Source organism: Petaurus breviceps, unplaced genomic scaffold (assembly GCF_028583685.1).
Source record: "Petaurus breviceps papuanus isolate PSGF00001 unplaced genomic scaffold, PetGlider_PUasm1.0 115, whole genome shotgun sequence".
Taxonomy (NCBI): Eukaryota; Metazoa; Chordata; class Mammalia; order Diprotodontia; family Petauridae; genus Petaurus; species Petaurus breviceps.
Window position 1 is genome coordinate 5209512 of NW_027185612.1, and position 16184 is coordinate 5225695.

Here is a 16184-nt window from a genome sequence, read left to right on the forward strand (position 1 = left end):
TTCTCTCCATCATGAGTCTTTTGGGATTGACTTATATCACTGCATTGCTGAAAAGAGTCCAGTCTATCAAAGTTGGTCATCACACATACATTGTATTTGTAATTGTGTACAAATTTCTCCTGGTTCTACTCTTCTCACTCTGATGCTGCCTTTCTAATGGGATTTAAATAAGGCAATTCTATGTTACCTCTGTAAACAAATTGAATCTCAAGCATTTTAATACGGGATTCAAGGATATGCTTTCTGTACTTGTATCTGTTCTTTCCAGTCCTAAATTTATCTTTCATGGGATGTTACTGTATTACCTGATTTTGAAAATAAGAGCAATAAAATAGGAAAGAATCAGGGATCGAAGACCTTGGCAAACCAAGAGCTAAGAACATCCTAAGATTCAAAACAATGTAGAAGAAAGAAGACGAGGGTTTAATTTCCAGCTCTCCTTGCTTACCGCACAATCTTGGCCTTGCCGATTGTCTCAAATATTCATTACTCTCTTATTGTGGGATAGTACTATGTTAGGTTTAGGGGATGGAAAGTTTATGGAAGCTTGCACTCTAGTTGTGCCAGTGATGCAAATAGGCACGATGCCCAATTTTTCATTAGTCCACACAAGTTACAAAACTGAGTCACAGAATATTAGTTTGCTGAGACCTTAGAAGCCATAAGAATCCCCTCTGAAAGGGGTCATCTGTTTGGTCTCTGTCTGAATTGAAATTGTAGTTGAACAGACTATCTGTAGGCTGTTTTACCTCTGGATTGCTCTCATTGTTTGTATGTTTTTTTTCCAACATTAAGGCTAAAATATACTTCTTTCCAACTTACTCCCTTTACTCCCTCTAGGAAAAAGCAGAACCAAATTCATTTTTCTTCCACATGACAATTCTTCAGAAATATGGCCATCATATCCTACTTCTCACCCATTCCCTCTTGTTTTCTTCAGTCTAACCATATTTTTCAGTTCTTTCATTTGATTCTCATTCTTTATGATCATCATATTGGCAGCTTTCACATAGTTGCCCTTCTATTGTTGTCTAGCTCGACAAGGTCCTTTTTCAAACATGGCACCCATAATTGTTCTTCCTCAAATATGGCACCCAGAACTGAATGAGATACTCCAGTTATAGTCTGATCAGATCATAATATGTTGACAACAGCATCTTTAGTCCTGGATTTTATGTATTTCTTAATTCTGATTAAGATATTGTATCAGCTTTTTTGGCTTCTCTATACCACTATTTGTTCATATTGAGTTTGTAGTACACTAAAAATCTCACGGGCAGCTCTTTTTTAGATGAACATTGCCCAACTAGACCTCTTCATCTTGTACTTGAGTGAATTTTTTAAACCCAAGTTGTGGTCTTTTCACTTATCTATATTAAATTCCATCTTCTTCCATTCCATAACTTCTAACCTACCAAGATCTCTTTTTTTTTGCATCCTAAAAATGTTACCCAATGTATTAGTTATTTTCCCCTCAAGAATGAAAGTCCAACAAAAATAACAACAATATTTTCTGCAGTGTTGTGAAATGTATAAATTGGACAAATATACCACTTATGTCTTTATCTAAGTCATTGATGAAAAAAATGTTAAATAGCACAGAGCCAACCAGAAATCCCTGGAGGTGGAGCACAACATTGAAATCGAAATAATATACACTTTAACATGGCCATTCAATCAGTTCTGAATTCTCCTGTCTATGCTATTTTCTAGTTCACATTCCTCCATCTTTTCCATTTGAGTGGCATGAGATGCTTTCTAAAATACTTATCTAAGAGGTAGGAAATTATATCTATAACATTACCCTCATCTTTCAGTTTAGTAACCTTGTCAGAAAATGAAATGGGATTAGTCTAGCATCCCTTGTGCTTGATGAAGTCATGCTGGCTTATTGTGATCATTTCTTCTTCTAGATCTGCACTAACCACCCCCCTAATAATATTTTGTAGCATTTTGCCAGGAATCAGTTGGGCTTGCCAAAGTTTGCAGTTTTTTCCCCTTACTCCTTTTAAATATTGAGACAACATATGTCTTTCTTCAATCATGCAGCACTTTCCACATCCTTCATTATTTTTCAAATTTTATTGCTGGTAACCATGCAATCAGCTTTGCAAAATCGTGTAAGATAATGGTTATCTGAGCCTGATGACTTGAATTCATGAAGGATAGGTGGTAGTTCTCACTTTATCTTGATTTAATTTTTTTTTTAAGCAATTGGGATTAAGTAACTTGCTCAAGGTTACACGGCCAGTTATTTCTGGGTGTGGTGCTAAGTATCTGAGCCCATATTCGATCCCAGGTCATCCTGACTCTGGGGTCAATGCTCTTACTCACTGAGCCACCTGGCCACCCCTTGATTTAATTTTAATATCAATTCCTTGTTAATTATTTTTTTGTTCTCTCCTCCACAATTGAAAAATATTTTATTTTCCCTGGGCAGAGAAAACAAGAAAAATAGTAATTGAGAAGCCCTATTTTTCTGTGTTGTCCATTATCATAAACTAATTTATTCCCAAAGAATTGTTCTATCCCTTTTTCTGATCCTTCTCCTTTTGTGATGTTGCCATTCACCCTGCCTTTCAGTTAGTTACTAAATCCTATCAATTTCACATCTCTAGCCATTTCCCTTATTTCCTCTCTTCCTCTCATTCTGCATTGCCTCCTTCCTTCCTTCTGTTCTTTGACAATATCCTATAAACAAGTGGTACCAAACCCAAATAAAAACAGGGGGCCATTGATCAATACATAAGGATCATTGTGGACTGCATATTAACTTAGTTTCAAAATGTAGCTTTGTAAAATTTTTATTGTATTTTTGTTTGTTTTATTAAATATTTACTAATTAATTTACAATCTGGTTCAATCCCTGCCTTTGAGTATTGTGGGCCTTGTATATCTTATGGTTTACATGTTTGGCAGCTCTGCTGTATGCCATGGCATAGCAGTTTATGTCACTAAGGGAAAATATGGTACCCTGGGAAAAGTGAATTGGTTGTTTCCTATGTCTTCTTACCTCCATGTCTTGGAATTCTTGGTTTCCTTTACAACTGACTTCTTTGTTGTTTAGATATTTCACTTGTGTCCTACTCTTTGTGACCCCATTTAGGGTGTTCTTGGCAAAGATACTAGAATGGTTTGCCATTTCCTTCTCTAGCTCATTTAACAGATGAGGAAATCAAGGCAAATGTGGTTAAATGACTTTTCCAGGGTCACAATTTAGTAATTAGTCTGAGGCTGGATTTTAATTCAGGAAGAAAATTCTTCCTGACTCCAGACCTGGTATTCTATCCACTACGTTATCTAATTGCCCCATCTCGGTCCCTCCAGCTGATAGTGAGCATCCTCTTAAGAATGCCTTGTAATTGATGTTTTATATATTGTAAATATACTTATTTATGTAAACCTTGTCTCTCCTATTAGAATGTAAGCTTCCTGTGAACAAGAAATAATTCACTTTTTTTTTTCTTTGCATCCATCAGTTCTTAGCACAGTGCCTGGCATGAAGTATGTGCTTGATAAATGTTTGTTTATTGATAATAGCATATATTTTTATAACAATTTAATCATAACCCCCCCCCATTAAGGTAGATAGGCAGGATAAGGATTATTATCCTTATTTTAGAGATTAGGAAAAGGAAACTTAGAAATGGGGTCAATTTTCAGAGCTAAAATTTGAACTGAAGGCATTTGATTCCAAATCCAGAATTACTTAAACTATATGGTACTGCCAGCTTCTCTTACATTGTGTTTGAGGATGATAATTGATTTTCACTTACATTATCTCAGTTCATTCCATTGACAATACTATGGGGGGCATATGGTAGTAGGAGAATTATTGCCCAATCCATTTTATAGATCAAGAAACAGAGAAAGCCTGAGCAATTTTACCAACTAGTATCTGGTAAAGCATGGATTCAAACCCATTTTTTCAGACTAAAAAACAAGTATTGCCACAATATGGGAATTAGGATCTGCTAGGGATATGAGTTATATGGACAGCTCTTCAAAAAAAATCTTGACTATATATATATACTATGCTACAGAGTGTATCCCCTGACCTGCAGCACAAGATGAAAGCTTTTCCAATGAGCACATGGAAAAAATGAAGCAGAAAGATAAAGTCCTGCTCTTATTTTTTTCTTCCTGTAATTCTGATCCATTAAATAATTTACAGTGTTAAAGCTATGTCTGTGATTACCAAGAAAAGAAAGGGCATATGGTGCTTTCAGACAATTTGGAAATGACTTCCCGTCTCCCACTCTGGAAGAATGTGACCCAAAGTAATAGAATATGGGGAAGCTGGATCAAGAACAGCAAAAAGTTCATAGTCATCTCATGAAGCTTTTAGAGATGTCCCTTTGTGTTCAGAGTGTTCCACAATGGCCACGGCGGCCAAGGTGGGACTGCTCCTTCTGTGCTGTCATGCCCTGGAATTTCATTTTCTTATTTCCTGGAGATGACAATAAAGGAAAGGAAAACAATCTTTTTTAATGTAAAATAGATGGATTTATCTTTCACTCTTAATTTAAAGGTATATCTCCTATTCTTCAAAATATCTCCCAAATGCACTGTTTTTCTAACTGAAGCTATAACCATAGTTCTAAATAGGCATTCATTCAAGTTGAGCAATCATTTCCCCAGCCTTCTGGGAACTGAATCCTGAACAAGTGCTTGGGGATATGCAAACTTTAGATAAAATAAAGGCTCCTACCTTCCATACATTTTACATTCTAATAACTGAGGAGAAAAGGAGAAATATTTTGACTTTCTGCAGTGACAGGAACCATCTGGGGAGACTATAGAAGATAGACATCATTGACTGTGAGAGCTAAAGATGCGATTATTGAAAGATACCCATTTTATCTTGAGCAAACTGAGGCTCTGTCAGGTTAAGTGATTTATGTTTAACTGTAATTAACCATCATTATTTAGGTTAATTGTAAGAGGACATCTGGTTACAGAATATTTATAACAGCAACAGCACAACTTTCATCTTCTTTATAACAGAAACTAGAAAGAAGCTAATAAAAGTTTTACCAAGTTTGGAGATCTGCTTAAATGGAGTAGATAAGAATGATTTATAATCAGCATGTGCATTGATCTTTTACAAATGGACTATCTTGGAGTGCTGGAAAATGGTTTGTTCTTCAAAGTAGGTGAAGTAGCTGATTATGTTAAGCCTGAAAAAAAAAGATGTAGGTTCAGGCAGGATAACTATCTTTAATACTTGAAGCACTTCCCTGGGAGAGATTAGATTAATTTGAGGTGGCCAGGTGGCACAGTGGATAGGGTGTTAGCTCTCCAATCAAGAAGGCCTGTGTTACAATCCAATTTCAGACATTTAGTTTTGTGATTCTCAGGAGAATGTGAATTCAGATATGACCCCAGATATGTAACTAGTTGTGTGATCTTGGGCAAGCAGGTAAATCTCTATTTGCCTCAGTTTCCTCATCTGTAAATTGAGAGTAATGAGAGAACCTCCATCCCAGGATTATTGTGGGGATAAAATGAGCTCTAACTAGCCCCAGAGAGGAGAACTAGGAGCAAAGAGTGAATTTTTAAAATTGACATATATATACATATATATATGTCAAGATCTATGTGTGTATTTATAAGTATATTTGTATGTGTGTGTATATATGTATGCTCACACACACCCCCAAAAAATTACTAGACCTCTCTTTTCAATGGTGTAGGCACATGCTTTACTGCTGCAGATCAGCATCTGCTCTATAAATATAGTCTTAGAGTGGTGCAAGAGACATAAGAATTAAGGCATGAGTTGACCATCTTTAGTAGGGTCAATCAATGGTAGGACTTGAACCTTGATTTTCTTCTTTCCAATGCCAGCTGTTTATGCTATATAGTTTCTTGATTTTTTAAAAGTAGAAAATTAAAATCAGTAGAGCAAGGAGCTCCTTAATAAGTTCAAAACATTGTTTCTTTCCTATGGTTCTCCACACTCCCACACATTTTTTTTTTACCCTTACACCAGCGCTTAAAATCCCTGGAATGTTTGGTTAATGAGACTGTGTGTATCAAAATTTGAAACAGCAGTTTACTGTCCAAATTCAACTGAGCTCAAATAAAGAATCAAAGAATATAGGAGCTCAAAGAAGTCTTGGGAATAATTCAGCCCAATCCATCACTTTACAAAAAAATGGAAGCAGATCCATCCCCAGAGAAAGAACTAATGGTATCTGAATGCAGATTGAAGGATACTATTTTTGACTTTCTTATTTTTTCTCAAGGTTTTATTTTGTTTTGTTTTTGGTTTATGTTTTCTTTCACAACATTATTACGGGAATGTTTTGCATCACAAACCATGTATAACCTATATAGAAATGCTTGGCTTCTCAATGAGGGGACATTGGGAATGTAGGAAGGGAGAGGATTTGGAACTTGAAGTTTTAAAAACCAATAATAAAATTGTTTTACACTTAACTGGGGAGAAATAAAAATTTTAAAAATGCAAGGAAGAAAAAGGAATAAGAAACCTAAAATGATGCCATGACCTTTCCCAAACCATAGGCCATAGACCTTATGGGGCACAGAGAAGAAGCATGCTCTGTTATTTATCTTTCTTCTCCATATAAAGTTGTAATTTCCTTTAGGGAAAAGATTGTCTTTTAGTATTGCTTTTGTAGCCCTAGCACCTACTATAGTGTCTTAAATATAGCAGGCTCTCAATTGTTTTCAAATTATTCTATTTAGAATCACTTACTTACACTATCAATGAAGGAAATTCAGTTCTTCCCTATAGCCACCAAACTCCTAATCTGGCATTCCAGAGGTCTATAAATTACTGTGGGACAGTGGTAGTGCCTACAGAATTATATTATAGGATCATCAATATAAAGCTAGAAGCTACATTGAAGACCACTTAATCCAATCTCTTCATTCTCCAGTATTCCAGACAAGGAAACTCAATATTCATGAGTAATGAATGTAATTCACAGTTCAAGGTAGTCATCAAGGAAGTTACCACAAGAAAAAAAATAACTACTCATTTTTCTTTTAATGGCTATGCCTTACCAGAAAGGTGGGACTTCTGTGGTGAAGCAGAAATGTAAATTCAATGTCCACACTGATAATGGAAACCTAAGAGCCTGGATAATTTAAATCCCCTGATAATCTCCATAGAACTTTTGTATGTAGAGCACAAATGTAAGTATAGACACAGACCTATGTTATTTTAAGTGTAATGATATATAGAACCCCCATTTGCGGGGTATTTAGTCTAAAAGCAATCATATATATTTATATATGTAGAACATGTGTTGAAGAGGTGCTTGATCAAGGTTGATACTTATAAAATAACGATAAAGGATAAGGTTTTAGGCCTTTCAGAACCAGGCCCTGAAACCTTTTTCCTATACAAGGTATTAATATCCCCACAGACACTGAATTGGTGAGAAATTTAGTCGTGTATCATCACATATCTTAACTACTCTGTTGGGCTTGGCATTTAAAAGAAAGCTACTGGGGAGACAGAAGAAAACAAGAGATGGGAGACACTGAGAAGAAGGAGCTATCCAGAAACTTGAACTCATTTCCCCAGAAGCCTGAATATCTAGAGGAAGTCTCCAGGGAACCACAGTACTCACTCACAAAACATATGGCTAGAGATGACTGCAGCAGTGAAGTCACAAGGAGTTCCATCCCTGAGCCAGAAACTGTATGAAAGAAAATAAACCACAGTGGAGGGGCAATGGTAGGGCAACGCAGAGGTTCCTCTTTAAGAAAAGACATCCTATATACAGTTCTACATTGCTGAGCCAAGTCCTGGTATTCCAAGATCAAAGAGACAGAGCTCCAATATGGCAGAGCAAAGAGAGACCTTGTCCTTCACTAGTTCTGGACTTTTGTGAAGGACTTCAAAGGCACAACTGAGCTTAATTAATTGTTTCCTTAATTACTTTTCCATCTTTTGGGTGGGGGCAGTATGAAGAACTGTAGCTATACTATAATGCACCCCCTCACACACACACACACACACACGACTATAAAGAATTACATAACTCTAAGGGACTACATTGGTCCCTTGGAATATCAGGATCGCTAGAATTAAGCGTTGTCAAATTTCCTATGAGTCACAAGTCATTTCCCCAATTAGAGTTTAGTTTCAACAAGGGTAGTTTAAGTCTGGAGTGATTGTATAGGATTTGAGGAAATGTAGGGTTCAGCTGAGGCACCGGGATGGACTGGAGTAAGCATATTGGCTCTTTCTTTGTGTTGGAAGAGGGTGGTTTCAGGGTAGTATTTTAAATATAGGGAATTTTATAGTTCCTGAGGGAGGTGTAGGCCCTCCAAAGAAGAAAGGAGAGTTCTTTTGACTATTTATAGACTCAGATATAAATCCTTTATGTTGTACATGAAATAATGTCCTTCCTCTAGTATGATGTTTATTGTTAACCCTAGTTCTTACATAGTACATGAATACTCTTTGCATTTTCCATAGAGTATAAAACATAAAACAAATTCTAATGTTTCCAAGGCAATTCCTCAGGAGGTCAACACCCCCCCCCCAAAGCATTTAACAAAAAGCCCCCAATTTGAACCTAGTTCTTGTATCCACAGATTCTCTTCTAGAATTCAGGTTACATACATACATCCCTGTAAGTTTATTCCAGATGTAAAATACTGCCTGTTCCTAGGCTTAAAATTTCTTTTTACATTGTTCTTCTAATTATTCTCATTCTAATCAGGAGAAAGCTCCAATTAGGTGCTAATTGTCTTTAACACGTTTCTGTAAAGCATGTTCATCTTCATTTTACCTGAAAGCCTGCTACAAGCTCAAAGTGATATAGGAAGAAGTAGCAGAGGGCCTGGAGCAGCATTGGGGAATTAGGGAGTGAATGTGAACTCTCACCCTCAAATCTCTAAGTTAGGGTTTTCTCTATTATGGTCTTTAACTTTTCTATGGATATACATCTACTGCTTCTAAAATACACTCTAAGTGCTTTAAAGCTAAGGACTGTGTCTTTTTTTTTCTTTCCTATTCTTAGTGGTTCAGGGAACCATGATTATATTGATGCTTCAAGTATCTATGATTTCATCAATGCGGAAGCTTACAGATGACAGCAGTAGTATTACTGACTGACTCCACTGATTACTTCCATGATGGTCATACACTTCTACTTTGCTTCTGTCTTTTAAAATTTCTGCTTACCAAGAAATTCTTTCTTTTGGCTCTTGGAACCCACTCTCATAGACAAATGTATCCATCATGTCATAAGTTTCTCTTAGACATATGCCTTTCTCTGATGCACCTTTTAGAGGATTGCTGTGGGCTATAGGGTTCTTAACCTGGGGTACATGCATTTAAATCTATTTTGGGGGGTTGGAGCCAAGATGGCAGAGTAAAAGCAGGAACTTGCTTGAGCTCCCGCTCCAACCACCTCCAATACTTGTAAAATATGACTCTAAACAAATTTTAGTGCTATAGAAACCACAAAGTGACAGAGAGAAACAAATTTCCCACTGAAGGCAGCCTGACAGGTTGACAGAAAGGGTCTATCACATTGGGCTGATAGCAGAGCTCAGTCCTGCGTGAGCCACTCTGGCCTAGAGCAGACTTCAACAGAGTGAATCCCTGGAAGCTATGGTTGTTTCCAAACTTCTCATCTCATAAATGTCAAAGAGAAAGTAAAAGGTCAGTGGGGAACTCTGTTGATCCTGGATGAGAGAAGAGTGCAATCCGCTCTGGCACCTGGGGCGGTGGAGATGGCGGCTGCTTCTGGCTCCAGGCCTACAGATCTTAGGGGTATCAAGTGACTGTCCAGAGGGCAATTGTAGGAATCTCTTTGCTGGCCCTGGGGAAGGATTCTTGGGCTTTGCCCTGCTTGGATCCGGGTTGCAGTCTTGGGTGGTGGTCCTGGGGTGAGGAGTATTGGTGTGGCAGAGCTTGTTCAGGCTGTGGAGAGAAAGTCCACCTCACAGTTTTCAGGCAGGTACCAGAAAGAAGCTCTGACAACAGCTGAGTAAAACTCAAGAAATTTGGGACACAGAACTCCTTGCTCTGGAAGCAGAGTTCTACCATGGCAAAGAGCTTAAAAGTCAAGGAACTGGCTGGCAAGATGAGCAAAAAGAGGAAGCACAATCAGACTATAGAATATTTTGGGGGGGACAAAGAGGATCAAAACATAGAACCAGAAGAAGACAACAAAGTCAAAACTTCTGCATGAAAAGCCTCCAAGAAAAATATCAACAGGTCACAGGTCATGGAGGAGCTCAAGAAGGATTTTGAAAGTCAGGTAAGAGAAGTGTAATTTTGATGTAATTTGAATTTGAAGATCCCTTTGTATAAGCAAAAGTAACAGGTACTTTGCACTTAGTAACTGATCAAGCCTCTGTGGGGAAACAGAAGATATGAACTCCTGTATCCTGTTGCTGACATAACAGGAAGGGGTTGGCTGAAACAGGAAGTAGCTGGTGCTATGTGTATATAAGGAAAGCCCCAGAGAGGAAGGGACAGAATTTCTTGGGACAAGAATCTGGAGGCAGAGCAGCTACAGAAGAGAGAATCAAGAACTGAGCCATAATTTTCTGAGAACTTGTGGTGGTGGAGCTTCTTCTGAACAGGAGCCCAGGAGTCCAGGAAGCTAGGAGTCTAGGAGCCAAGGAGTCCAGGAGCCCCCTACTCCCAGGCTGAATAAGGTGATTATGATTTTTTGAACAAGCTGCAGAAGACTGAGGAAGCATGACTGGGATCCAGGTACTTTGTCTGTTTGTGGCTTAGTTGAGCTTTGAATTCCTGGGAGCAGAAATTGTGAAAGATTTGAGATGGACTGGACCCTGTGAACTTCAGGGCAGAGCAGAAACTACCCAGAGAGCTGGACAAGGAACTGGGAGGTGTCTGCCATTGAACCCAGGTGACAGTCTGGTGAATCCAGGTAGAATCTGGGAACATGGAAGGGGATCCAGGGAATCTGAGAACTGGCCCCAAGTTAAGATGAAAAGACCTCTCCATGGGTATTGAGTAATGATGAAATTGTAGTTTACTAGTGACTTAGGGGTGGAGGGTCTGTGTATTTTCTAATTATTGTTCTAATTAATGATACTTAGTAATTGATTGATGAATAAGTGACTGATTGAGTTAATTTAGGGTGCCCCATTAGTGGAAGACTTTGACTATTGTACTTTAAGATTATTGTTCTTTGTTCTAAATATTGTGACCACTTTGGTGAAAACTATGTGGCCATTTTAATGATAGTATGTGAATACTATGTTGTGATTTCTGTGATAAGTTGTAGCATTGTGAATACTGTACCTTGATTTACAGTGAATGTTTTGTTCTGATTTGTTATGGAATAAATAAAGGGATCACTATACTGTGTAACCAGAACCGTAAAAACTGTTCAAAGTAGCATTCTTCTGGAAAGCTGCTCGTGCATGGCATTACAAGACTTAGAGAAAAATTGGGAAGAGAAATGGGAATGATGCAAAAAAAAATCATGAAAAACAAGTCAATAGCCTGACTGCAGAAAATAACACATTAAAAAATAGAATAACTCAAATGGCAAAAGAGGTCCTAAAAGCCAATGAGGAGAGGCATGACTTAAAAAGTAGAATTGGCCAGATGTAAAAGGAATTTTAAAAAACTCACTGAAGAAAATAATTCCTTCAAAATTATATTGGAGCATTCATCCATTTGGAAGCTAATGACTTTATGAGAAATCAAGGTACTATAAAACAAATCCAAATGAATGAAAAAATAGAAGGCAATGTGAAATATCTCATTGGCAAAACCACTGACCTGGAAAATAGATCCAGGAGAGATAATTTAAAAAGTATTGGACTACCTGAAAGCCACAATCAAAAAAAGAGCCTAGACATCATCTTTCAAGAAATTATCAAGGGAAATTGCCCTGATATTCTAGAACCAAAGGGCAAAATAAAAATAGAAAGGATTCACTGATCACCTATTGAAAAAGATCCCCAAAAGAAAACTCCTAGAAATATTATAGCCAAATTCCAGAGTTCCCAGGTGAAGGAGAAAATAATACAAGAAGTCAGGAAGAAACAATTTGAGTATTGTGGAAACACAATTAGGATAGCAGAAGATCTAGCAGCTTCTACATTAAGGGATTGAAGGGCTTGGAATATGATGTTCCTGAGGTCAAAGGAGCTAGGATTAAAACCAAGAATCCCCTACCCAGCAAAACTGAGTATAATTCTTCAGGGGAAAATATGAATATTTAATGAAATAGAGAACCTTCAAGTATTTTTGATGAAAAAATCAGAGCTGAACAGAAAATTTGACTTTCAAAATACAAGAAGCAAGAGAAGTATGAAAAGGTAAACAGTAAAGACAAATCATAAGGAATTTATTAAAGTTGAATATTTACATTCCTATATGGAAAGGTGATATTTGTAACTCAAGAGATTTTGCTCAGTATGAGGATAGCTGAAGGGATTTTATATATATATATATATATATATATACACATATATGTATGTATGTATAGGTGGGTGTATGTGTATATGTGTGTATGTGTGTATATGTATACATATTCAGAGGGCACAGGGTAAGTTGAATGTGAGATGATGATATAAAAAAATAAAATTAAGAGATGAAAGAAGAATATGTCAGGAGAAGGAGAGGAGGAGAGATAGAATGGGGTAGATTATCTCAAATAAAGGAGGCAGGAGTAGGCTATTATAATGGAGGGGAAGAGCAGGAAGGTGAAAGGGAATGAATCCACTTTATTCATGGATTTGGCTTAAGGAGGGAATAACATATACACTCAATTGGTTATCTTACCTTACAGGAAAGTAGGGGGAAGTGGATAAGAGGGGGTGTGGTAGAAAGGAGGGCAAATTGGTGGAGATGGTAGTTAGAAGCAAATAGTTTTAAAAAGAGTCAGGGTCAAAGTAGAAAATAGAATAAATGGGGGGGGCAGGATAGGATGGAGGGAAATAGTCTTTCACAATATGACTACTATGGAAATGTTTTGCATTACTACACATGTATAAACCTATATTGAATTGCTTGTGTTCTCACTGGGCATGGGTGAGGAGGAGAGAAGACAGAGAATCTGGAACTCAAAATTCAAAATTTTAACAATAAATATTAAAAAAAATTTTTTTACATGCAACCAGGTAATAAGTTATACAGGCAATGGGGTATAGAAATCCATCTTGCCCTATATGAAAGTAAGGGGGAAAATATGGGTACATAAGAGAGGATAGATTGGGGGAAGGGGTATTCAGTATGCTTGCTATCTTGTGGTAAAGGAGTAGGGGAGAGATGGGAAGAAAATCTGTTACTCAAAATCTTTAGGAAATGAATGTTAAAAATTAAAATAAATTTTAAAAAAATTAAAAAAAACAAAAAAAACGATTTTGGTAGTTATATTTTAAAGCAATTGGTCTCCTTTATAAGCCTATGTATTAGATACTATGAATTTAAAATCATTATTTGGAGAAGGAGTTCATAGGCTTTCCTAGTATGCAAAAAGGATGATGACACAAGAAAGTTTAAGAATCTCTGCTACAGGAAATAATCTTATCTGTATTTTCCACCTATATTGTTTTCTAGGAACTTAAAAAAATGAAAAACATAGGTTTTTTTTTGGGTTGGGGATGTAGTTTAGCGATAGAGTACTTTCCTGAATACTACAATAAATGTGAGATGTCAGTGGCACCAAATATACCACAGAATAGAGGAAGCTATAACTCAGCAGCTGCTATTATGTATTCAACTGCCTCCAGAACTCAAGCTGCTGATTTCCCTCTGATCCTGGGTATCTTTCAGTGAATCCTTCTCGTGTGGTCATTGCTGGAACCTTGTTGTTTGAACATTAGCTTGTTTGTCAGGCTAATGAAGCCCTATCTCCGGTTTGCAAAGTACTTTCCTCATAGTAATTTTAAGAGGCAAGTAATACAAATATTATTATCCCTATTTTACAGATGAAGAAATTGAGGTCCAAAAAAAGTGAAATTATTTGTTCATGATCAAATAGCATAAACATAGTGATGGACTTCCCCTCTTCAATTCTCCCTCACCCATTATATGTTACCCACCTCCTGACAGAGATGATGGATTCAATGTTCATAAGAGGATATGTTTTTGTTTGATGAATATGTGTGTTTTCTATTGTGATTTTGTTTTCCTTTTAGTCCAGTTCTGGTGTGAGAGGGGGTAAAGAAAGAAGAGAAAATAAATCTTAATTGAAAATAGTAAAACAACAGGAAGCCATTTACCTGAAACTGGGAATCACCTCTGCAACTCAACCATCGATCCAAAATTAAGCAATAATGTTTTGGCATTGTATCAAGCAGAAGATGATGTCATGTTATTAGAGTTTATTAACTCTTATTTTATGGGATTAGTGGATCTGTGAGCATAAGGGAGATTAGAAACAACCATTTACAAGAGGAAGGGCTACTGGTAGTGGGTGCATTGAAAACAGCCAGAAATAGCAGCTGACAACCTAAGAAGGATGGAAACAGTAAAACTAAATAATGCTGTTTTTCTTTTCAGAAGGAAAACAAGTTTGTAGGGAATATGCAACGTGGACATTTCCTTTGCCAATGCTTATCAGAATTTAATCTGTAATTTATAGTTTCAGACAGTTATTTGGGATGCTGAGATATATCTTGCCTATTATGCAGTTAGTGTCAAGGACAAATCTTGAACTCTGGTCTCCTTGAACATGATGCCATTCATTATTCTATCCACCTTACCGTGTAAAGTTCATGCAAGAACTGAAATAGCTCAGTTGTCATTTTTCCCCCCTTAGATTCTATTAGGAGAAGTTGGCAGATGGAGGACCACATTCAGGATAGGAACTACACGTGTCATTAGGTTCCTAGAACATCAGTGTATCACAAAGCAATGCATTACAGACATAACAAGGATCCTGAGTCATCCCCAAAAAAGGATAAATTATGCTCTATATAAATCATCTTAAGACAGGGAAGTGAATAATGCATTTTAGAAAGCTTTCTATCAAAAATGATTAAAATAAAATAAATTTTGGCACTGGAAAGAGTAAGGTTCAATTTTCTAGAGAATTCACTTTCCTGGAGCAGCTCATTTCCCTGATGATGCTGCATAAATGCGATGTTGCCTCTATATACATTTTTTATTTTCTTGGAAATCTGAGGCTGATACATTCATCCAGTTAAACACTGCTGATAATACATTGTCACTAGTAAATAGTCTCAGCCATCATTCATCCTTGACTTTGATGCTTAATTTACCTGTTTGGAACTAGATAATCCATCAGTATAACACCATGGCTGTTAGAAACAAAATGATATCTTAACCATGTAGACATTGAAGAAGAACTGTTCAGCTATTAAGTATAAAGTGTAGAAAATAATCAAGAGCTTTCTAAAATACTGAGTAAACAGACAGTCTTGTCTACACCTTTTTAGGAAGGGAAAAAATACCGTCAAAAAATGGAGCCAAGTGACTATTTGAGGAAAGGTTCCCAGAATAAATCATTTATTGTTCAGTGAAGTTTAAATGAGATCCCTGAATGAAAGGAGCACCTCTGAATACTAAGCAACCATGTGGTCCTGGTGATTTCATGGAATTGTGCACTGCTGAAGCCCTCTGTGTTATGCACAGGATTCACCCCTTAGCAAGAAATGTATCTTTCTGCCTGACATATACACACACCGGCCAAGCATAGTTACCTATCCTTAGCCACCAAATTGAATTGTGGCATGGCTTACTGGTTCATTTTGTCCACCTTGACATTTCTAATGAAATAGTCCCCTCCCCATCCCCATAAGCCAATCAAGCATTTATTAAGCCCCTATCATATGTCAGGTATTGGGTGTATAAATAGAAAAAAATGAAGTAATCACTCTATCTTAATTGTTCATAGGCCCAAAATGTTTAGATGATCTATGGTGTGATCTGGCAATATATCTTATATAGAGAGACTTAACCAGATATATTCAACTATAATAACCAGTAAAAACTTCATAATCCTCATGAAAAGGTATTGACTAAATGCCTAATGACACAATGAAATTTACAGAAAGACTTTTGGGAAGGTGTAATTTCCACCTAAAATCTATTAACCTGAAATCAGTACTTTTATAAACATTTATTAGATAGACATAGATAGATAGATATATAGATAGATGGATAGATAGATAGATAGATGGATAGATGGACAGATGGATGGATGGGTGAATGGATGGATGGATAGATAGATAGA